This window comes from Ochotona curzoniae, unplaced genomic scaffold (genome assembly GCF_017591425.1).
Source record: "Ochotona curzoniae isolate NIBS_2020 unplaced genomic scaffold, NIBS_Ocur_1.0 scaffold_3890, whole genome shotgun sequence".
NCBI classification, from domain to species: domain Eukaryota; kingdom Metazoa; phylum Chordata; class Mammalia; order Lagomorpha; family Ochotonidae; genus Ochotona; species Ochotona curzoniae.
In genome coordinates this window covers 12840353-12861484 of record NW_024467115.1, presented here as the reverse complement: position 1 = coordinate 12861484, position 21132 = coordinate 12840353, and positions in this window count along the sequence as shown.

The following is a 21132-nucleotide window of genomic DNA, read 5'->3' as shown; positions in this document are numbered from 1 at the left end:
GATTCCATGGGGAATTCTTCAACCATTATGTATAATGCTAATTTTTACTAACAAACTTTTTCACAAAGTTCCCTTCATTTTCTAGCTTGCTAAGAGAACTTCTTTTTTTTTTTAATAGTGAAAGGGCATTGAACTATGCAAGTTCTTGCTATGCATCTTTTCAAATAAGCTTGTTGTTTTATCCCTCATTTTATTAATGTGATAAATTATATAGATTGTAAGATATTAAACTAATGGTTCAATCTTTTTTATTTTTTAAAGATTTATTTTTATTATTTTTTTATTGGAAAGGTGGATATACAGAGAGGAGAGACAGAGAGGAAGATCTTCCGTCCGATGATTCACTCCCCAAGTGAGCGTGACGGCCTATACCATGCCGATCCGAAGCCAGGAGCCTCTTCCGGGTCTCCCACGCGGGTGCAGGGTCCCAAAGCTTTGGGCCGTCCTTGACTGCTTTCCCGGGCCACAGGCAGGGAGCTGGATGGGAAGCGGGGCTGCCGGGATTAGAACCGGCGCCCATATGGGATCCCGGGCGTGCAAGGCGAGGACCTTAACCACTGCACCACCGCGCCGGGCCGGTTCAATCTTTTTTAAATACAAATTTATTTTTGGTGATCTTTACATAGTTGATTAAGGTGGAAAGGATCGAGTATTAGGGGAAAATGGGTGAGACCGTTGTTTCCAAATTTTCTTTTTATTTTTCCTGTGTCTGGGGAAACAGGATTGATGGGGGGAAGCTGTACCCAGTCTACCAAATGCCTCAGTACTTGGGGATGGGGAACAGCCACCCAATGTTATCCCAGAGTCCCTGATGTGGAGCATACTTGAATGGTTTCGATAGTTCTGAAATTTTGTCTATCTTTGTCTCACTGATCCAAGGATGAGGAAATCCTTCCAAGATCCATTGTCTTATATAGTCTACCTTAGAATCTCCATTATCCCAGATACTTGCTATTAGTGCTTGGTTGGGTTGGCTGACCAATTTGTTCTTTCTCTCCTTCCTCAGCTATGTCAACCAATGTCCTCTGCAGGCCCTAATGTACTGCCATATCCTCCATGTGCATCTGCGTATGCTGTCCATTGTTCTGTCTAAGCCACTGAGGAGGCCCAGTTCTGACACAGGCTCATGCACTCTAGAGTCAGACCAAAGATCCTGCTATTCTCCCCATGGTTGATGTTCTTAGCCCAGCAGTTCAGCTGGGGAGATTACAAACAAAGCTGGTCTGAAGTGATCCCAGACCTGACTTGTGTGTGGTTACAGTACAGGGTATGGCTCTGTCCATCACCCACATCAGGCCATGCACACACTAATAGTTGCAATTGCTGAATCAGTTCTGTCTCCAGCCATGTTTCTTAGGCAAACCAATGGCTGCTATAGCCTTGCCCAACCCTGCCCACCACACACTTGGCCCTCAAGTATACCACTGGGAACTACAGCCTAGTCGGAGCAACTCACACAAGGCCTACTTCCAGCCCTGAGTCCTATGCTTGCCAGTATGTGCATCATACTAGTCCAGTCACTCCCACATCCCATTCAGCTCTTGTACATGTCAATGAATGTTGAAGCCTCAACCCAACTGACCCCAGTATCCAGCCCACACTCATGTTGTGGCTGCCACCGCCTAGCTAGCCAGGCTCACCTCCACATGGGTGGCAGAGACCAAAGATTTTAACCATCATCTGCTACCTATTAGTGTGCGTGGAAGCTGGAAGCTGGAATCAAAAGCAGATCAAGGAACTGAAGCCCAACACTCCACGTGAGATGTTAGTATCTTTTTAAATTTTTTTAAATTTATTTTTGTTAGAAAGTCAGATTTACAGAGAGAAGAGACAGAAAGATCTTTGTCTGCTGGTTTACTCCCCAAGTGGCCACAATGGGTAGAACTGAGCTGATCCAAAGCCAGGAGCCAGGAGCCAGGAGCTTCTTCTGGGTCTCCCACACAGGTACAAGTTCCAAAGGTTTTAGGCCAACCTTGTCTGCCTTCCCAGGCCACAAGCCGGGAGCTGGACAGGAAGTGGAGCAGCTGGGACATGAACTGGCACCCATATGGGATCCTGGCTTATGCAAAGTAAGGACTTTAACCACTAAGCTACCGCACCAGGCCCAAGATGTTAGTTCTTATCTGATTATCTTAACTGCTAGCTGGATGCCTGCCCCTTGCATTAATTTGTGAGAAAAAACCTTTTTGCTGATTATAAAATTTTGTACAGGGATAGTTTTCCTTTGGCATTTCAGAAAAGGCTATGGGGGCAAATGTTTGGTGCACTGGTTAAATAAACCTTTGGATGCCTGTCCTCTGGTTGATTCTAGCTCCTCTAATTCCTGATTATGTACATCCTGGAGGAAGAGGATGCTGACACAGCCACTTGTGTTTTAGCCATTCACATGGAAGACCCAAGCTGAGTTTTGGGATCCTGTCTTTTGCTTGGCCCTATTCTAGATGTTCAGGGCACTTTGGGACAAGGAGTAAACAGCAGATAGAATACCTCTGTGTCTATCTTTCAAATAAAATAATAATTTGAAAATATCTATTTTAATGGCTTGAATAGTTCCAGATTCAAAGTTTATTTTACTAATGGGTTTTCAGAAATTTGATTATGTGTTGGTATGGGTGCAGGTCAGAAAAAAATAGTTACGTTGTTATTTATACATGTTGTATAGAGAATAAATAAATTTAAAAGGAATAGAAATTTTGTATTAAAGAAAAGTGTTAAGAAGACTGACATACTAGTAGTTACAGTCCAGAATAAATTGTGATTGAGAGAGGGAAAGAAAAAAATATTGAAGAAACAATTATTGAAAAATTCAAGATTTCAAGAAGGCAAGAAACCCTCCCAAATCTAAGAAACTCAACAAATTAGTGCCTTCTAATCTGGGAATTCATCTTTGAACTGAAAGTTAAGACATTTGTCTGTTAGGGACCATAGCCCTATGCTGCTGATTTCCCAGTGTCTGAAGCAGTTGTAGTATATAGTCTCATATTTGGTGCACTCTTGGCTATTTGATGATGTGGGTGGTTGTCAGATTCTATCTGGTCATGGCCTTTACGTCATAGTCAGAAGTGGAAATTCAGCATCTTTGCTGAAAGGCATTGTGACAATAAACCATGTGTTTAGAGGTCAAATGACAGATGCCACATTACTGAGATGAAGAGGATGCTTGCAGGGCTGTGAGGATCTGGCATGGCTTTGAATGGTAGAAGTTGAACAGAAGTTGATCACCTATATGGGTGCCCAGCTTTGGGATGGAGCAAGCAGCACCTTTCTCAGGGGAGGCTTCCTCTAAGGCGTGCATGACAGCCTAAAGAGGAAGAAAGCTTCCTGTTCCGGCAGTTTCCTGTTTTGTGGCTTTTCATTGAAGGGGATGTATAGCAACTATGCAATAGATACTAGCATATCCAGATGTGAAAATACACTGCAGTATGCATCTCTACTTCCAAATCAGAGCTGGACTCCCAATGAAACTGTTTACTATATCTTGACAACAGGATGCTGGACTCTCTGCCATTGTCTATACCTTCTATGTCAGGATACACTTAAGTAGCACAATGACAGACTTAGAGCCATTTATCAATAACTATATTATTGTAACAATATAGGGGAAATCAGAGAGGAGAGGGAATAAAGGAAGGTGAAAGGGAAATCCCAGAGCCTATGGAACTGTATCATAAAATAATAAATGAATAAACAAATAATAAAATTCTCCTGGTCATTGAAGGCCCTAAGATACGTGAGGCGCAGACACCTGCAGCAAACCCACGATCACCAGAGTGTGTCCAGGTGTAATAGGAACACAAGGGAAGGCTGCATCGCTAGATGCACATGGCCAAACCTGCGCAATTCTAAACAGACCTGTCACTAACACGGCAGACTTTCAACAGCGGTCGCAGAGTAAAGTGCTCATTTGTATTACCCAGTTAGCTACGGACAGGCATTTACCAACTTTGTTAGTCTTCATGCAGTAGTTTTTCTCCAGTATCAAAGACCAGCCAGTATTTTTGTTTCTGTTTTTGTTTTTTGACATTTTTTTATTGCAAAGTCAGACACACAGAGAGGAGGAGAGACAGAAAGGAAGATCTTCCATCCGATGTTTGACTCCCCAGGTGACTGCAATGACCGGAGTTTAACCAATCCGAAGCCAGGAGCTTGGAGCTTCTTCCAGGTCTCTCATGCATGTGCAGGGTTCCAAAACTTTGAGCCATCCTCAACTTCTTTCCCAAGCCACAGGTAGTGAGCTGGCTGGGAAGCAGGGCTGCCAGGATTGGAACCGATGCCCATATGGAATCCTGGGCGAGGACTTTCGCTGCTAGGCTACTGCGCCAGGCTCAACCAGCCAGTTTTGTAGTACTTTTTGAAAAACCTGGGTGATACAAATACATTCCATTGCCCTGGTTGGTTACTGAGCTATTCTACTTCCTGAACATAAGCTTTTCTAATTTTCAAGCATTACGTTTTCAAGAAACAAATGGGAAATACAAAGGTAACACCATAAGATAGTGAGTAGAAAAGTAAACTTGCAAACATATCTGCTTGTAATCATAACATGTCTTTAAAGAAAATTCTAGGAAGCACAAAACTGAGGCCCATTGGCCAAATCAATTAATTCTAAAAGCTTGCTAATAGCCAACGGAGGAAATAAATTTTTCACATTGCTATTATCTAGTAATATATAATGTAGTGCCCTACATTATACATTTCCCCACACATTTGCTTCTGCTTGGAAATAATCTCATTAAAAATACAACAACAAGGGCTGGCAGAGTGCCTGTTCCTCTGCTTCCCATTCAGCTCCCTGCTAACATATCAGGGAAAGTATTGAAGCACGGCCCACATGCTTGGACCTCTGAACCCACATGGGAGACTCGGAAGAAGCTTCAAGTTCTAACTTTTTACCTGGTCCAGTCCCAGCTATTATGGCCATTTGGGGAGTATAATCAGAGGATAAAAGATCTTGTTTCTATGTCTTTCGTCTCTCTGTAACTCCATCTTTAAAATAAATAAAGGAGTAATCATTCCTAAAAATACAACAATCATTTTCATCGTAGCCTATTCCCCGGACATCCTATCTCAAATTGAACACCACTGCTTCCCAGCCCCCACAGCACACATGTGGTTGTGAAGGTGTTTGTGTGTGTGTGTGTGTGTGTGTGTGGGTGGGTGTGTACGTGTGTGAGAAGCCCCACTGGAACTAAAGGTTGCTGCTTTTGTTTACCCAGCAGATACTGGTCTATTTGCTAAACAAGTTCACCTGAAGGGGAATTCCAAAGCACAATATTAACTCTCTCCCTGCGTAATTGATTCTAGCCTATGAAAGAGCAGGAATCAGCAGCACAGAGAATGAACAACGTGTAATGAAAGTGGGAGTGCACTGACAGCAGTGGGCAATGTGCCCCCAGCGCTGAAATGCACGCCATGTCTCTTCCCACCACTCATAGATCCAAGCTGATGCTGTGTTGTGCACAATTGTCCTGCGCAGAACTGCCTGGGCTGCAGAAACCCATTAGAGCTGGAAGGGCAGCTGTTTTCCAGGGACCCAGCTAATATGCTGCTGCTAAGGATTATCTCATGAGTGATGGAATAAACTCAGTTCCCAGCTACACACACAAAAAAAATTTTAATTAAAACTGAATGATTATGTTCCTGTATGGAGAGACCGAGAGAGGTGAGGTTTCTTGCATATTGCCTCCAGAGGACACACACTGTATGTGAACAAGCCCAAAATAGAAAAGGCAGTAGGAACACATGTGCTTTAAATAGATAAGACTCTGGTTACACGTGAGGGGAGGGAGAGGGCTCCAGCAGGGTCTCACTTGCTTCTCCATTGACATTAGGACATCGAGGTGCTCTCTAGGTGGATTCTAAAGTCACCGAGATTTTCTTGCCTTCTTCCTATCTTATTTTTAACTTTTTAAAATTGTTTTTACTTATTTATTTTAAAAGAGAGTGAAAAACAAATAAACAGAGCTTCCATGTACTGCCTTACTCAAATGCTTGCAATAGCCACGGTAGGACAGATTAAACCTGGAAGCCAACAACTCAGCCTGGGCCTCTCACGCAGGTGCCTGGAGCACAAGCAACTCACGCATCACCCGCTGCCTCCAGAGATGCACATTGGCAGGAGGCTGCACTTGAATGTGGAGGTAAGACACAAACCCTGAACTCTGTTATGGGGTATGGAGTCCCAAGGAGCTTCCTCATTGCCGTGCCGAAACCTTACCCCTAAACATTCCTTTAAAAGTGCAACAAAACATTATTTACATATTATGTTAAGTAAAAGAACCCAACCTCAAACAGCTATATATCATATAATTTCATTCATGTAACATTTTGGAAAAAAGCAAAATAAAGGAACAGAGGGCATCAATTGCCAGAGAGTGGAGAGAAGGAAGGGCCATAAAGGGGTCTTTCAAATATATCATATTTGAAAGGCAGAACAACAGACAGTGAGGGTCATGAGTCCGGCTATCTCCTGCCTTATTCCCCAAATGAACAGGTCTAAGCGAGGAGCCAGAAAGTCCATTGTGCTCTCCCACATGGATGTCAGGGATACAAATACTTGGGCCATTATCCGCTGCCTTTCCAGGCACATTACCAAGGAACTGGTTTGGAAATAAAGCAGCTAGGACTTGCACTGGAGCTCTGATATGGGACAGTAGCATTCAAGGGACAGCCGAACCTACTCCCCCATCCCAAAGTGGTGTCTTGACTACTGCTGCAAATGCTAACCTGCAATAGTCTAAGGATCCAAACACAGAATGGAAAATTCCAGAGATAAACGATGCAAAGCCTTTAAATAGTCTCCATCATGTTATATCATTAGATTTATTTTTATTAGTTATTATTGTCAATCTCGCCTTATAAGTATGTATGTATAGGGAACCACGTAAAAATTATAAGGGTGGAGTTAAGTACTATCTGCAGCTTCATCTGTCCACTGAGGTTGTATAACCATCCCCTATAGATAACAGGGGACTGCTGTGTTAGCGAGATCCACTTCTTAATGTTTGATTCTAACCCATTTCTATGCCAGTGAGACATTGGTTCTCTCCTGTCTCCTTAAGCCTAAAAAAGCCCCAGTTGTCAGCATAGTCTTACAGTTGAACTCTGGGACAGCCACATGGGTCATGTCTGTGCGAGGCTGGTACCTCTACTAGTTTTTTTCTGAGTCTTCCATGTGGGTACAGGGGCTAAAGGAGTTGGGCCATTCTTGCCCACCCTAAGGCCAGTTCTCAGGCCAGAAGCAGGGAACTTGATTGGAAATGGAAGAGCTGGGATTCGAACCATTGTCCACATGGGATGCTGGTGCCACAAAGGGTCAGTTAGCATGCTATACCACTGCATTGGTCCCACCTCTGTCACCTGTATAAGCAGTAAAGCAAAGGGTCGTTCCATTCTCATATTTTCCTAATTTAAAGCAGGCAAGAATTCTAGTGTCATGCAACCAATTCTCCAAAACAGGTCAGGAAAGGCCTGGGCTGGTTCCCCACCTCCACTACGTCTGACTCAACTATCTTCTCATCCTCCTTCTCCTGCCCTCTTAAATGTGAGGTTTTCCCTGGCTGGGACAAAGTCTAATCTAATTATTTTGCTGTGACCAGTTTGTTGAACAAACAGAACTTCTGGTTTTATCCAAATACAGCTTTGTTTCTGTTTTTCCCTCCCCGAAAGTTCTATTTTGTGAAGGTAATCTTCAGTGGGATAAATGTCCTAGCACTCCCTTGGACTTGGGATTTTCTCTTCTGGTTCGTGTATATTCCTCAGCCGCTTTGAGTCATAAGTTCTGTCTCCCTTCAGTGGTCAGAATGGCCGGTCCTGGTGACAGTCATGTCTCCACCTCTCTCTGGCTCCTGAGTCCTGTTCATGCAGGCCTGGAAGGCAGCACTGGCAGCTCAAGAAATTGGGTTCCTGTCACCCATGTGGGAAACACGAGTGTGTTCCTAGATCTTACCTTTACTTACCCAGTCCTGGGAGTTGTGAGTATTTGGGGAGTGAACCAGTAGATAGAAGCATGCTCACTCTCCCTCCCTCTTTCTCTCTCGGCTCCCTACTGTGAGCTCTTGGCACTTCATCTAAGCTCCTCCTTAACCCTGGAGGATGAAGTTCTACTCTGCATGAGCCCTACACTCCTTCCCACATCTCCCATCACATTTGGCCCATGTCTTCCTTCCCAGGCCTCTGCTCTTCCACTGCTAGCCCAGCCTGGCCTCCCTCCCATGGGGAATGCTTTAGGTAGCGGGTAGGCCCCCAAGCACCTGGACCCAGGCAAGGTGCACCTAAGCTTTTTGTCCCTCTAGAATCCCCAAATGGGAATGCAGATACCTCTTAACTTGCTGGGCTGACGCCCAACCATCAGGCTCCCGTGTCTCCAACCCCAGAACTTGGGTCCTGGGTGCTCTTTGCAGTCCTCTGCAGGCTGTCACCCAGGAAGTCTGAGATGAGGGGACACTGTTAAAGACAGGCAAAGCCAGACATCAGTTAAAGCAGGTGTAGCAGGTGATGCGTTCAGGACGTTGCTCCAGATGTGGCTCAGCATTTGAGAAAAGCACAGAAGCAAAACGTTCCTCTATCTTCGCCGGTCCACCTCCCCACAAGCAATCCCATTAATACAACTCCATGACATTCATCCCAAGAGGGTCATAATTTCTTCACTCAGCGAGGTGCCCTCTCTGTGTCCAGAGGAATGGAATATCCTTATCAGTAGAAGCACTGGGCAGAGAGAAGAATCAGAACAAACAGACCTTACAGAGTTCCACCTGGCTGATTACCATCAGGTCACAAATCTTTGATCCAGATTTTTCCACAGTTTTCCAATTCTTTTTTTTTTTTTTAATGATTCTACTTATTATAGGAAAGGCAGATATACAGAGAGAAGGAGATACAGAAAGGTCTTCTGTCCTCTGGTTTACTCCCCGAAGTTGCCACAATGGCCAAAGTTGAGCTGATCCAAAGCCAGCAGCCAGGAGCTTCATCCAGGCCTCCACATGGGTAGAGCACACCACAGCCTTGGATCATCCTCTACTGCTTTCTCAGGCCACAAGCAAGGAGCTAAATGGGAAGTGGAGGAGCCAGGATATGAACCAGCACCCATATGGGATCCCAGCACATACAAGCAAGGATTTAGACAAAAGGCTACCGAGCAGGGCCCAGCTTTCCATTTCTTTAACATAGGTAATGTAACAACACACAGAGTTCCCCATGTTTTAGGCTCTTCATTTATGAGAGCTCCTTGTGACTCAAAACTCACATTAAATGAGCTTTATTTGCTTGTTGCTTGCTACTGACGCTAACAAGGAGAAGGAAGATCCTGTCCCTCTACACAGGTTTTGTTCAATAACCGTCACAACAAGAGAAAGAGCTGGGCTCCAACTCAATATCTCTGGACATTTTACAGGAAAAATGAGAGAGTGGGTAGCAGAAGCAAGCAGTGAATTGAGTAGAGTCAGAGAAAGGAAAGTTACAAAAGCAGGTGGCAAGGTTTCTCAAAGGAAATATTCTGATCAGGCTCCCTGGGTCAGCTGGCTGGCATTTGTGGAAGGCAGGCAGGCTGCTGCCCTCCTGGAGGCTGAGGAACACAGGCCCTCTCCTTTCTGATCATCACATTTCAGAGGAATGACATCCAAGTCTTCAAGGAAAACAACCCTGACTGCAGGAGGTACATGCATTTCCCAGAAGAATGGAGGGAGGATTTATAATTCAAAGCTTTTTCTTTTTTTAGTGAGGGTCATGAGTCTAAGGTCAAGTGTTGACTACAACAAATTACAACTTCTTTTCCAGGCAAAAGCTCAAAGGTGAGCTGGATCATTCTAGAGATACAGCCAGGCGATGCCATGAAGCCTTGGTAATGTCTCACGGTGGTTGGGCAGCTACCTTCTCCACTGCGTTATGGAGAAGACAAAAAGTAAAGAAAGTTCCCAGTGCCCCCTCCTCACAGACATCCCTTGTACTCATCAGTTGTGTCTGGCCATTCCTAGGGGTCTGAGGCTTGCTCCCTGTGCTCATGTGATTCTTGGGAAGAGTCTACATCACATTCTGGTTTTCTGGATTTCCACAATGAATGGTGTCTTTTTGGAAACAACAGCAAACGGGGCCTAATTCCAACATCCGGGTATACTGCCAAACCAATGGACTAATCCAAAAACTTGGCCATCGGGTGCTCAAAAATTAAAGGAAAAGTTAACATTGAAGTTGGCCTCTCTTTTTTCCTTTTTTCTTAGCTGTAGCTGCCTACTGAAGACAAGGTCTTATCTGAAATAAGATGGGCACTTGAGGAAGCAAAGAAATCACAGAGAAGGATAAATGGACTGTCATTCATCTCAGTAGGCCATGCATTAGTCCAAAGCCGCCAGCCTGTACCGCACCCATGGGAGATGTTCAATAAATACATGAATGAATGAATGAGTGTGCCCTTCCCTCACTAATGAAATCTTCATTGCAATTAACTCTTAAGGATGAAATGTAGTAAGCTTTCTAACATCTGAACAAATTCATTTTCTTTTAAAACAGAATAATTGATTTGACTGATGCCAACAATTATAACATTTTGAAAATCCAACAATGCATAATTATGAAGTAAGCGCATGCTAATCCAAGTACTTGGAAGTCATCACCGTTGGGTAGGTGTTGCATTGTGGCAAGCTAAGCAGCCACTGGAGCCCTCCATCGTACAGTGGAGTGCCAGATTTGAGCCCCAGCTGCTCTAACCCAGTCTCCTGGAAGGCAGCAGGTGATGGTCGTCCTACTTAGGTTCATGTGCCATACGGAATTTCTGGATTGAGTTCCAGAATCCTGGCTTAAGCTCGCCCCAGCCCCAACTATTACAAGTATTTGGTTAATGAATTAGCAGATGGATGAGCTCTCTCTTTTCCCTATATAAGTATATGAGTAATACCTTGAAAAACAAAACACTATTGGTGTTTTGTGGTCGGTCTAGTGGCTGTAGTCTAGTGGCTGAAGTCCTAAACCTTGAATGTGCAGATTCCTAAACTGATGCCAGTTCTCATTCTGATGGCACCATTTCCCATCCAGCTCCCTATCTGTGGCCTAGTAAAGCAGTAGAGGATGGCCCAAAGCTTTGGCACCCTGCACTCATGTGGGAGATCCAGGAAATACTCCTGGCTCCTGGCTTTGGGTTGGCTCAACTCCAGCCAATGCAGCCGCTTGGAGAGTGAACCATTGGATGGAAGATCTTCCTTTCTGTCTCTCCTCCTCTCTGTATATCTGCCTTTTCAATACAAAAAAAGAGTCTTTTAAAAAACCACTATTATCTTTTTTAAGATTTATTTTTATTTTTATTGGAAAGACAGATTTACAGAAAGAAAGAGAAACAGAGAAAAAGATCCATCTGCTGATTCATTCTCCAAGTGGTCACAGCAGCCAGAGCTGAGCCAATCTGAAGCAAGGAGCCTGGAGCTTCACCCAGGATATATGTTTATGACGAGCATTCAATATTTGATATGTTCTTTCTTAACAGTGTGTTCACTTCCTTGAAGGCGCAGTTTTGTGTCAGTTTGCTACTGTGTTTCAACTAACTGTTATGTGCTCTTGTCTTACATGAAAAAAGTAATTTCAGAGTGCAAAGCAAAATTTAAGAAAGAATGAGAAAGATCTCCTGCCATTATGACAGGGAGGAAAAACCCAAGAAAATGCTAGAAATGATGTGTTTTATGCACCATCTGGGAGGAGGAGGGCAGCAAATGAATCAATCAAAAGATAGAAATGAAAACAAGGGGGAACTCATTTGTAATGGACAGCAAAGTCTAGTACCTTATTCAGAGCAAAGAGGGTGTGGCTAGTGGCTTCCTCCTCCCATCCTGATGATAAGCTGAAGAATCAGGAGCCTTCTCTTTGACAGTAACTCACACATGCACGCAGGTATGAGCTACAAAACGCAAAGTGATGGGAACTGATATTCTGACATGCTCCTTTGCTCTTCCTCAAGGACACCGAGGGACAAAGCTAAGAAGAACGTACCACTGGGAGGGGAAAGAGTGGGAAACACAAGATTTTATATTTTTAAAAGTATCTTCCTCATGGATCAGAGACCCTAACTACCTATCAGCACATCTGACTCCTCACATTTGTCCTGTACCAGTCAGTTTTTACCAGAAAAATGCTGCGTAACAGCCAAACATTATGGACTACTAACCCATATATTTTCAAGGGTAGGCTTCTAGTCAAAACTGCACATGAGCGGAGGTTGATGTTAGTGTGTGGTTGTGGTTCCAGGCTGCTCCACTCATCTCCCTATTTCAAGTCTTTGCTTGCTTCAGGCCAACCAATGAGCCTATTAGCCAAACTAAGTCAGGTGGCCAAGTCTAGCATCCAGAGGGAGGAGAAATAGCGAGGATTAGATCAAATTAGCTGTAAAATCACATCAGAAAAGTAGTCGCAATGAAAAGGATGAAGGGAGGGCGTAAAACGTTGAACAATAATCCAATCCACCCTAGGCCTGAATGTCTTTACGTAGCTTCTCTTTTAGCTAAGTCTAGGGCATTCGCAGCACAAGCATGACTGCTTTGAAAACTGCCCATGTCTCTTAACAGATGAAGTTGGACTCCTCCAGATTCTATATCTAATGGAATGTACACTTTATTTTATTTGTGTTTTCTTTGATTTCAGTGCTCTGCTGAACTTCTTTTTATATTTCTACACGTGTCACTCAATTCAGGAAGCACCTGTCCCTAGGGGTTAGTAGATTGCAAAAATCGTAGCTTTGCAATTCCTGTGTCTGAAATCTTCTCTCATGGTTCTCAGAAAAAAGTAGTATTTATCTTACAATATCCCCAAGAGGTAGGCAGGCCATGGTAGGAATTGTTAGTTCTTACACACAATTAAGTTCTTACACACAGCTAATTTCCTACAGCTAAGTCCTCTTTTCATAAGTTTGCTGTCATTAAAGCCAAAATACCAGATGCAGCAAGGCACCCAGGAGGTTCCAGCCAGATAGGGATTGGAGCAGAAGGAGAGAGTGGAGAATGGAAACATCTCCTGCCATGGAGGTCGGAGGGGCTGCGAGGGAAAAGGGGAAGGGGCCAAGATGAAGGAGGACAAGGAAACCGCCCCGCAGAATGACAGTGCGGTGTGTCAGCATGCGCTGGGACAGAGAGAGAAGGAAGACAAAGTGAGTGGGAGGGCAGCTGTGAGCGACTGGGGCATAGGATTGCTGGAGCTGCAGGGGTGGGTGGAATTAGGGGGAGGGGCCGCGAGAGATTGGTGGGTGGAATTGTCAGGTAAGGGGCCATGAGGTTACACCATATTGGTGGGGGTGGGCAAGCTTACAAGGTTACAGTGGATTGGCAGACAACAAAATTAGAACCTTAAGGCACGTGAATCTTAGGGAAGCCGACCTAGGGGAATCAGATATTTAAAATAGTACTGAGTCCAAAATGTAGGGGGCCTTCAGGGCTGATGTTTGAGTCACGCTTCACAGCAATGAGGGAGTTGGCAGTCATGATGCAGGATCTCCCGAGCCAGAACCATGCCCTGCACAGGAGAACAATGCCCTCGATGGACCTAGTGCAGTGGCTGCTGTGTAAAAAGGCCAGGCTGTGACACAGGTGCCTCCGCCCACCTTCCCTGTGCAGCTTTCCCTGCAGTGTTTGACAGCAACTTCTTCCTGCTCCAGGATTTTGTAATCCAGCTGCCATCCTATATGAACTTCTTCGAGGCCTGAGTCTCAAACGTCAGTCCTTCTCTGAGCTGGTGAAGTGGTGGGTGGTTCCTACATCATGAAGAGGGTTGTTTTTACATCAGTAGGTTGGGTATAGTAAGAGAAGGGTTGCATAAAAACGTTAATGAAATGTATTCCTAAAATAACTGCACCTCATTTTGGCCATTTTTATTCTATGGGCAATATCTTTATTAGCTTGTCTTATCCTCATAATCATAGTGCTTCTATTTCCACTGTGTATTATTAACAAATAAGCTCATAAAGGAGAGGATGACTGCTACATCCAGAGCCATCACTCAGGAACCAAGCCAGACTGTTCTCCTTCTCCAATCAATCGGATCCATCAAGTATCCCCACATCAATGTCCTTATCAGCAGGAAGCAGCCAGAGAGAAGCCAGTGCCCCATTTCCTTATCTGTACAGAGCCACGAATCAAAGGAACAAGGGCAGAAGACGGCAAAGAGAATCTCCTGCCAGGAGCTCTGACACTGTATTTCACAAGGCTCATCTAAGCCCAGTTTCCCCATTTCCTCAGCACCAGGGAGCAAGACCCACCAAGGTTGAAAAGGCAGTGAAAAGCTGGTGAAGTCCCCCACCCAATCTTCCAGTTTCTTAGAATTTCTCTACCCCTAGGAACGTCACCAAGACCCCAAACTATATAAAGCCCTACCTGGCGAGTGACTGGGCTCTGCCACGTGATCACTCCATCCACACGCAGGCAGATGCGCACCCTCTTTGAGTTTATCTCTAGCAAATTCAGTGTAGCTGTGATTTTACACACACACACCCTTTCATTTCTGTGTCTTCTTCCCAGAATACAGTTTCCCATTCTCTGTGCCACGTTCCTAACACAGGGCGGAGTGTCCCCATGCTAGGGCAGTATGAGGTCTTCCTGGACACACTGCCAGAAACTTGTGCAGGAATCAGTGGACCACAGCTTGCCCAGGACTCTGAGTCTGGCCGCATCCCTTTGAACCTGTGCTTGTTGGGCCTTGTTCCATGTGCAGCCTTCTAGCCCGTCACTGGACTCCGATCTTTGATAGGAAGCTTACCTGTCACTGCTGCCTGTTCTCGCCGTCCTCCAGGGCACTGGCAGCAACCCAACTACCACCCCAGGACCAGTGAAAAATCAGATGGGTCTCTCTCCAGCATCACGCTCCTGCCCTCACTGCCCAGAGGGCTGCTTTTGTCCACTGTGATGTCCTTACACGTGTCTCATCCCCTGGGACATGATTTGAAGAGTTCAAGCAGATATAGGAATAGTATTCCTGCCAGCCAAATTTATGACATTCCCCACTGTCCATCCCCACCCAGACCCCCAGAACTTTCCATTTCTTTAATTTCCATTTTTGTCATCACAGCAGTCTCAGACTGTACCTTCTGGAGAAATCCATGCTCTGGCCACTACCTGGAAAAAGTAATTGTTTTTAAAAAGTCAGTGTCGGGCCTGGCGGCGTGGCCTAGCAGCTAAAGTCCTCACCTTGAACACGCCCGGGATCCCATATGGGCACCGGTTCTAATCCCGGCAGCTCCACTTCCTATCTAGCTCCCTGCTTGTGGTCTGGGAAGGCAGTAGAGGACGGCCCAAAGCTTTGGGACCCTGCACCCGCGTGGGAGACCTGGAGAAGGTTCCTGGATCCTGGCTTCAGATCAGCACAGCACTGGCCGTTGCGCTCACTTGGGGAGTGAATCATCAGACGGAAGATCTTCCTCTCTGTATATCTGACTTCATAATAAATAAATCTTAAAAAAAAAAAAAAGTGAGTGTCTATGTTACATCACTACGTACCCGGTGTCCTACTTGGTGCTACAGAAAACAATGCTGGAGAAGAGGATCTGTGGCGTCTTAGGAGAACCATTATGTTCTGAAACACATTCCAAATTTTCTGGTGTCTGGTAGCAATGCTTTTGTATGTAAACGATTCATATTTGATCTTTGTTTTACAGCCTTTCTTTCAGGACAATTTTTTTTAAAGATTTATTTATTTTTATTGTAAAGTCAGACATACAGAGAGGAGGAGAGACAGAGGAAGATCTCCTGTTCAATGATGCATTTCCCAAGTGAGCACAACGGCTGGAGCCAAGCTTATCCGAAGCCAGGAGCCAGGAGCCTCCCCTGGGTACATGTGGGTGCAGGGTCCCAAGGCTTTGGGCCATGCTCAACTGCCTCCCCAGGCCACAAGCATGGAGCTGGATGGGAAGAGGGGCTTCCGGGACACATACCGATGCCTACATGGGATCCCAGTGAATGCAAGGTGATGACTTAAACACGAGGCTACCGTGCCAGGCCCCGGATCACATTTTATGTTATAAACATATACAACTTATATTTACATATTTATAGCATATAAACATAAATATATTTATGTTCTAGATATATGCAGGAAAATTGGAAGTGTTTTTACATTTGCTGCAAGGTACTGTATTTGCAGCTATATATAACTCATGGCAATCATGGGACAGTGTGCAGCTTTTGAGCTCTACCTACTTAATCTCCCTATACACATGGAGTAATACTAACCATCCGGGTAAAATCATTACGTCTTTGGGCTGTATTTTTCTATTTTGTAACTAAAGAACATTATTTGATCGTTAAAACAAACAAACAAAAACAACCCCATGGGCTCAGCATTGTGACATAGTAAGCTAAGCTGCAGGCTGCAGCCCTGGCATCAGTTTTGGTCTGGCTGCTCCACTTCTGATCCAGCTCCCTGCTGATATGCCTGAGAGAACAATGGAGGACAGTCCATGCACCCACGTAGGAGAGCCCAGAGAGACTCCTAGCTCCCAGCTTTGAAGCAGCCCAGTTCTGGCCATAACCACCACGAGGGGACTAAATCAGCAGATGGAGAGCTTGCTGTCTGTAACTCCTCCAAGTAAAATAAATAGTAAGAGAAATTGCTATATTTCTACCATCTCTACATTTCATATGCTAAAACATTCCACATTTATTATTCACCATTAACTCAAGCATGTAATGTGAAATATTCTTAACTTTTTTATATGCAAGAAGTTTATTAGAGATAAATGTCCATGAAAATGAAATAAAGGAAGCAAAATCTCACAAAGCCTTTAGCTTTTCCACATCTAAAGTGAACCTAAACTTTTCTTTTTTTATTATTTGTTTTTATTTTTTTCAACATTATTATTTTTTTTTTTTTGATAGTTCAGTTGCCGCTGGGATCTCTCTCCCCTCCCGCAAGCTCCCTTCCCTCCCCTCTGTTCTCCCTTCCAGTCTCACAATGAATGTCTTTTGTGAATGTTCCCGAGTCCATCAGGCTGCTGAAGTGTCTCCCAACCATGTAGGAGACTGCCAGTCATTTCGTTGTGAATTCATCGTTGTGTCCCATGGCCCTAATGAAGGTACAATGAGGACTAGATCTTCGTTATTTATAGGCAGTAGCAATAACATGATAAAAAAGGACATTGACCATCTTGGGTGATTACAATCAATCTCTTATGGATGATTGATTAATGAATTACATTACAAGATCTTATTTCAGAAGGTACATGTAAGTAGGCTTCTTCTAGCTTACGAAATGAAAAGCAAAGAGCACTGTTTGTACATGTAATTCTGCTTAGGAATTGTAATTTTTCATTGTCTAAGTGTACTCAAAGAATAAGGTAAATCAAGGAAATTCTTGCTGCAGTGATAACTACCATCACGATTGAACCCTTCGGTCATTGCCCACATGCACCGGTTACATGAAGTGTGCAAGTGCCTTGATTTCAAATTTTTCTGCACATACCTGGTAATGTATTCATGGGATCCACTGAGCATGTATTTGTTGAAACTAAATTGGTTTTTAAAAATACAAAGGGAAAGGAAGAAGGAAAGGGGAAAGAAAGAGGGAAATACTTCTATTTGCTGGTTCAATTCCCAACTGCCAGCAGGGTCAGGGCTGGGCTGAGGTCAGAAGGACAAAGTCAAGACCTAGACTGCATTCTGGGAGTACACGCTTGCACGTCGTGGCAGAAACCCAGTTACCTGAATCACCACCACTGTCTCCCCAGGTATGCATGGTCAGAAGCTAGAACTGACGATAAAACCCAGTGAGTGACCTGAGCGTTTTAACTCTTAGTTAGGATGTATGTGCATTCCCCTAAATTGATTCTTAATAAGTAGGGATAAGACAAAGCATTAACTGTTTCATGTGGCTGGAAAAGAAAGCACTATTCATCTCAGCCATCCTCGTTAGACTGGTCAATTCTACCAGGGTTTCCCTGTTGCTTGGTGGGGCCCAGATCCCTGTCTGAACAACAGTGACACAGGACTGAGATGGCGAGTTCCAGATCTCTACTTTGTGGCCTCTACCCTGAAGAAGCAAAGCTCACACAGCAGGAAGCTACATAATCAAGGCGAGGTGTCCACAACATGTTGGGCAGACATGAAGAGTGGTAGGTGTTCACCAATCTATTCGAAATCTTCGCCACGTGCCATTCCCTAAAGGCACTTCCCAAGTATGGTCCTAATGGGAAGTTCCCCAGTTTGTCTTCCAGAATTCAGCATGTGGCTCTCCTCACTATTCATTCAATTTTCTCCACGCAAATAGCCATATCAGACGGCCTTTGGAGTGATGCATGTGTGTAGTTTTCTTTCCTGAACACTACAATTTCTGTCCAACAGCACAAGCATGGATTTTTTTTTCTCTCACCTTCTAAACTTTATATATCCCATACAAATGTTTTCAAAAGCATTTTTAAAAAATTATGGGTAACATAAAATGGACATGGTTAGACAAAATCTGAAATTGAAGTACACTTCGGTATGAAGAAGTCAAGGTGACAGTTGTGCCTGGCAGGTTTTGGCAGGAACTGTGGGAGTAATGTGAAGTATTATACCAATGTGTTTAACAATAGCTTAAGAACAACAGCTGAAATACTATAAGCTGTTTAAGTTGGAAATGCTGCAGGCAAAACTCTGAGTTAAAACAAATGACATACAGCTCCATGTCCTCTGACATTTGCTTTTCTGAAGCGATTTGAGTCATTAAAGGGAAAGCAACTCTGGTTTCCTGGAAACAATTAAGTGCTCAGTTTTATTATTCCAATCTTTGATCCTGTCACAGGATCATGGCCTTCTCCTAAGTGATAAACGATGGAACATGTAGGAGAATACATCTTACTTTATGTTTTTAAACCATCCCAGATGAATTAATCAGCTACATTTAATGGAATCAAATAAGTAATTTTATGGGCCTGAAGCAGTGGCTTACTGGCTAAAGTCTTCACCTTACATGCCCGGATCCCATGTGGACACTGGTTATAATCCCAGCAGCCCAACTTCCCATCCAGCTCTCCGCTTCTGGCCTGGGAAAGCAGTCAAGGATGGCCCAAAACCTTGGGATCCTGCACCCACGTGGGAGACCCAAAAGAAGCTCCGGACTCCGGGTGTCGAATTGGCGCAGTTCCAGATGTTGTGGCCACTTGGGGAGTGAATCAATGCATGGAAGATCTTCCTCTTTGTATATCTGACTTTCCAATAGAAATAAATAAATCTTTTTTTTTAAAGAGTTACATTCCATAGGGGTTTTTTAAAAAAGTTTTAAAAAAAACCAGATAAGTAATTTTAAGTATACTACACTAGAAATGGAAGTAACACCATCCTGCAAAATCTCTCAAATTACCTTGTAAATCAGCCTTATTATTCTCAATACAGTAATCCAGAAAAGAAGTCCTACAGCTGATATCACAATTTTAATTCAAATTCTGAGAAAATTGCTCTAGTATTCATTTTCTATTGCAAATTGTAGAATCTAGGGGTTTGTCTTGCCATAATATGTACTATCACCAAGTTCATGTAGGGTCCCAAAATCTGTTTTTAATGAATACCAAGCCTATTTCTGTTTATATGAACTCCACATGAAAAAATTAGAACTCAAGAATGCATCCAGTGTGTTTTAATATAAAGCTTTTGTGAGACTTGAAAGTTTTCAAAGTAATGGATGGTAGGTTACTCATTTGTCAGTCATGTTTGGAGATATTATAGATTTGTTGGTTTTGTATAATGAAATTGTTTCTTAATTTGCTGGTTTATGCACCTTTGAGTGTAGATCTGCCAACATATCTTACTGGTATTGGGTCAGAAGGGGCATCCAAAACATGAAGAGTCCATCTGAACTCAGATGGCAAGGGTAGGAATAGGGGGAATACATGAGGGATAAACCAAATCACAGACACAAGTGATAAATTCCAGGGCTCCACAGCAGATCATGATGACATACTACACACTATAGGGGGAGCTAGAAGAAAGGAATTCACAGGTTCCAAAGAGAGAAAGAGAAAGAAACGGAAATACCAATGACACTAATCATGTGTTTGGATTAGTTTATGCTGAATGCATGTACTGAAATACTTTACTCCATTAAAATATACTCCCAAATAATTATTGCATTATTTTAAAAGTCCTCCAAAAGCATTAAATGTTCATCACAAATTTAAAATATTCAAATAGGACCTACTATTTTTCAAAAGACTGATACCCAAAAATCTTAAACTTTGGTTATAAATGTGAATATATGCTCCCTGGGGATTCTCTGAAAGAAGTTAAAAACTAACACAAAGAAAAATAAAGTCTTCGAGACTCTAAGCCACCTTCGACCACACATGGACTAAGGTGGCCTCGTCATGCAGCAGCTAAGATGGTGGCATTGACAGGAGTATGGTCTTGAAGATCTTTGATCCACAGTCCTGAAATGATCTGGCCAAACACTTCCAAACTACATATTGGGAAGTAAGACAGGTGACCTGATTAGCTCAGATCACATGCTCATGGTGAACCCCAGAAGTCAGAGTGTGCCTCCTGGCCCAAGCAGGTACTCTGCCCCCCGAGGACAAGGCTGCATCACACACAGTACCAGCTGAGGACAAGAGGCTATTGCTACATGACTTGCCAAGCAATTTTCATGGTTCTGATGTATTGGATTAAAGTTATATTGAACATGAAACCCCAAATTTACATTTTAATAATGAAGTTTTCTTAAGTTTCAAATGGAAACTGAAAAAATATTTAAAATATCTGGGTGTGTGTTTTTCCTAGTTCTATCACATAAGCTAACTGTTCCCATAAATCCAGGGTTTCAAGCAACCTGATATAGTCAAATAAAAGAGTGACTTTTCTTTTGCTGCATCCTTAATTTATAAAATATATTTTACTTGGTAGCAAGGGGAAGCATCACTGTGAAAACAGTGTTGATCAGATCTGATTCTAAATTTAGCCTTCCCTTTTATTAGCATTATGACCCTAGGCCATTTAAACACACAGAGTTCCAATTTCCTAATCTGTAAAATTGCTAATTACTTCCTAACAGAATCACTGAAGGGGAAAAAATTAATTATGAGCTTGAATCACCAAGCTCACAGCCTGGGCTTTACCAGGTGCTGCACAAATGGAAACCGAATCTCAACTCAAACAGCACTAAGCCAAGTAACCCCAGATTGCAAAACGTATACTATTTTAGGCG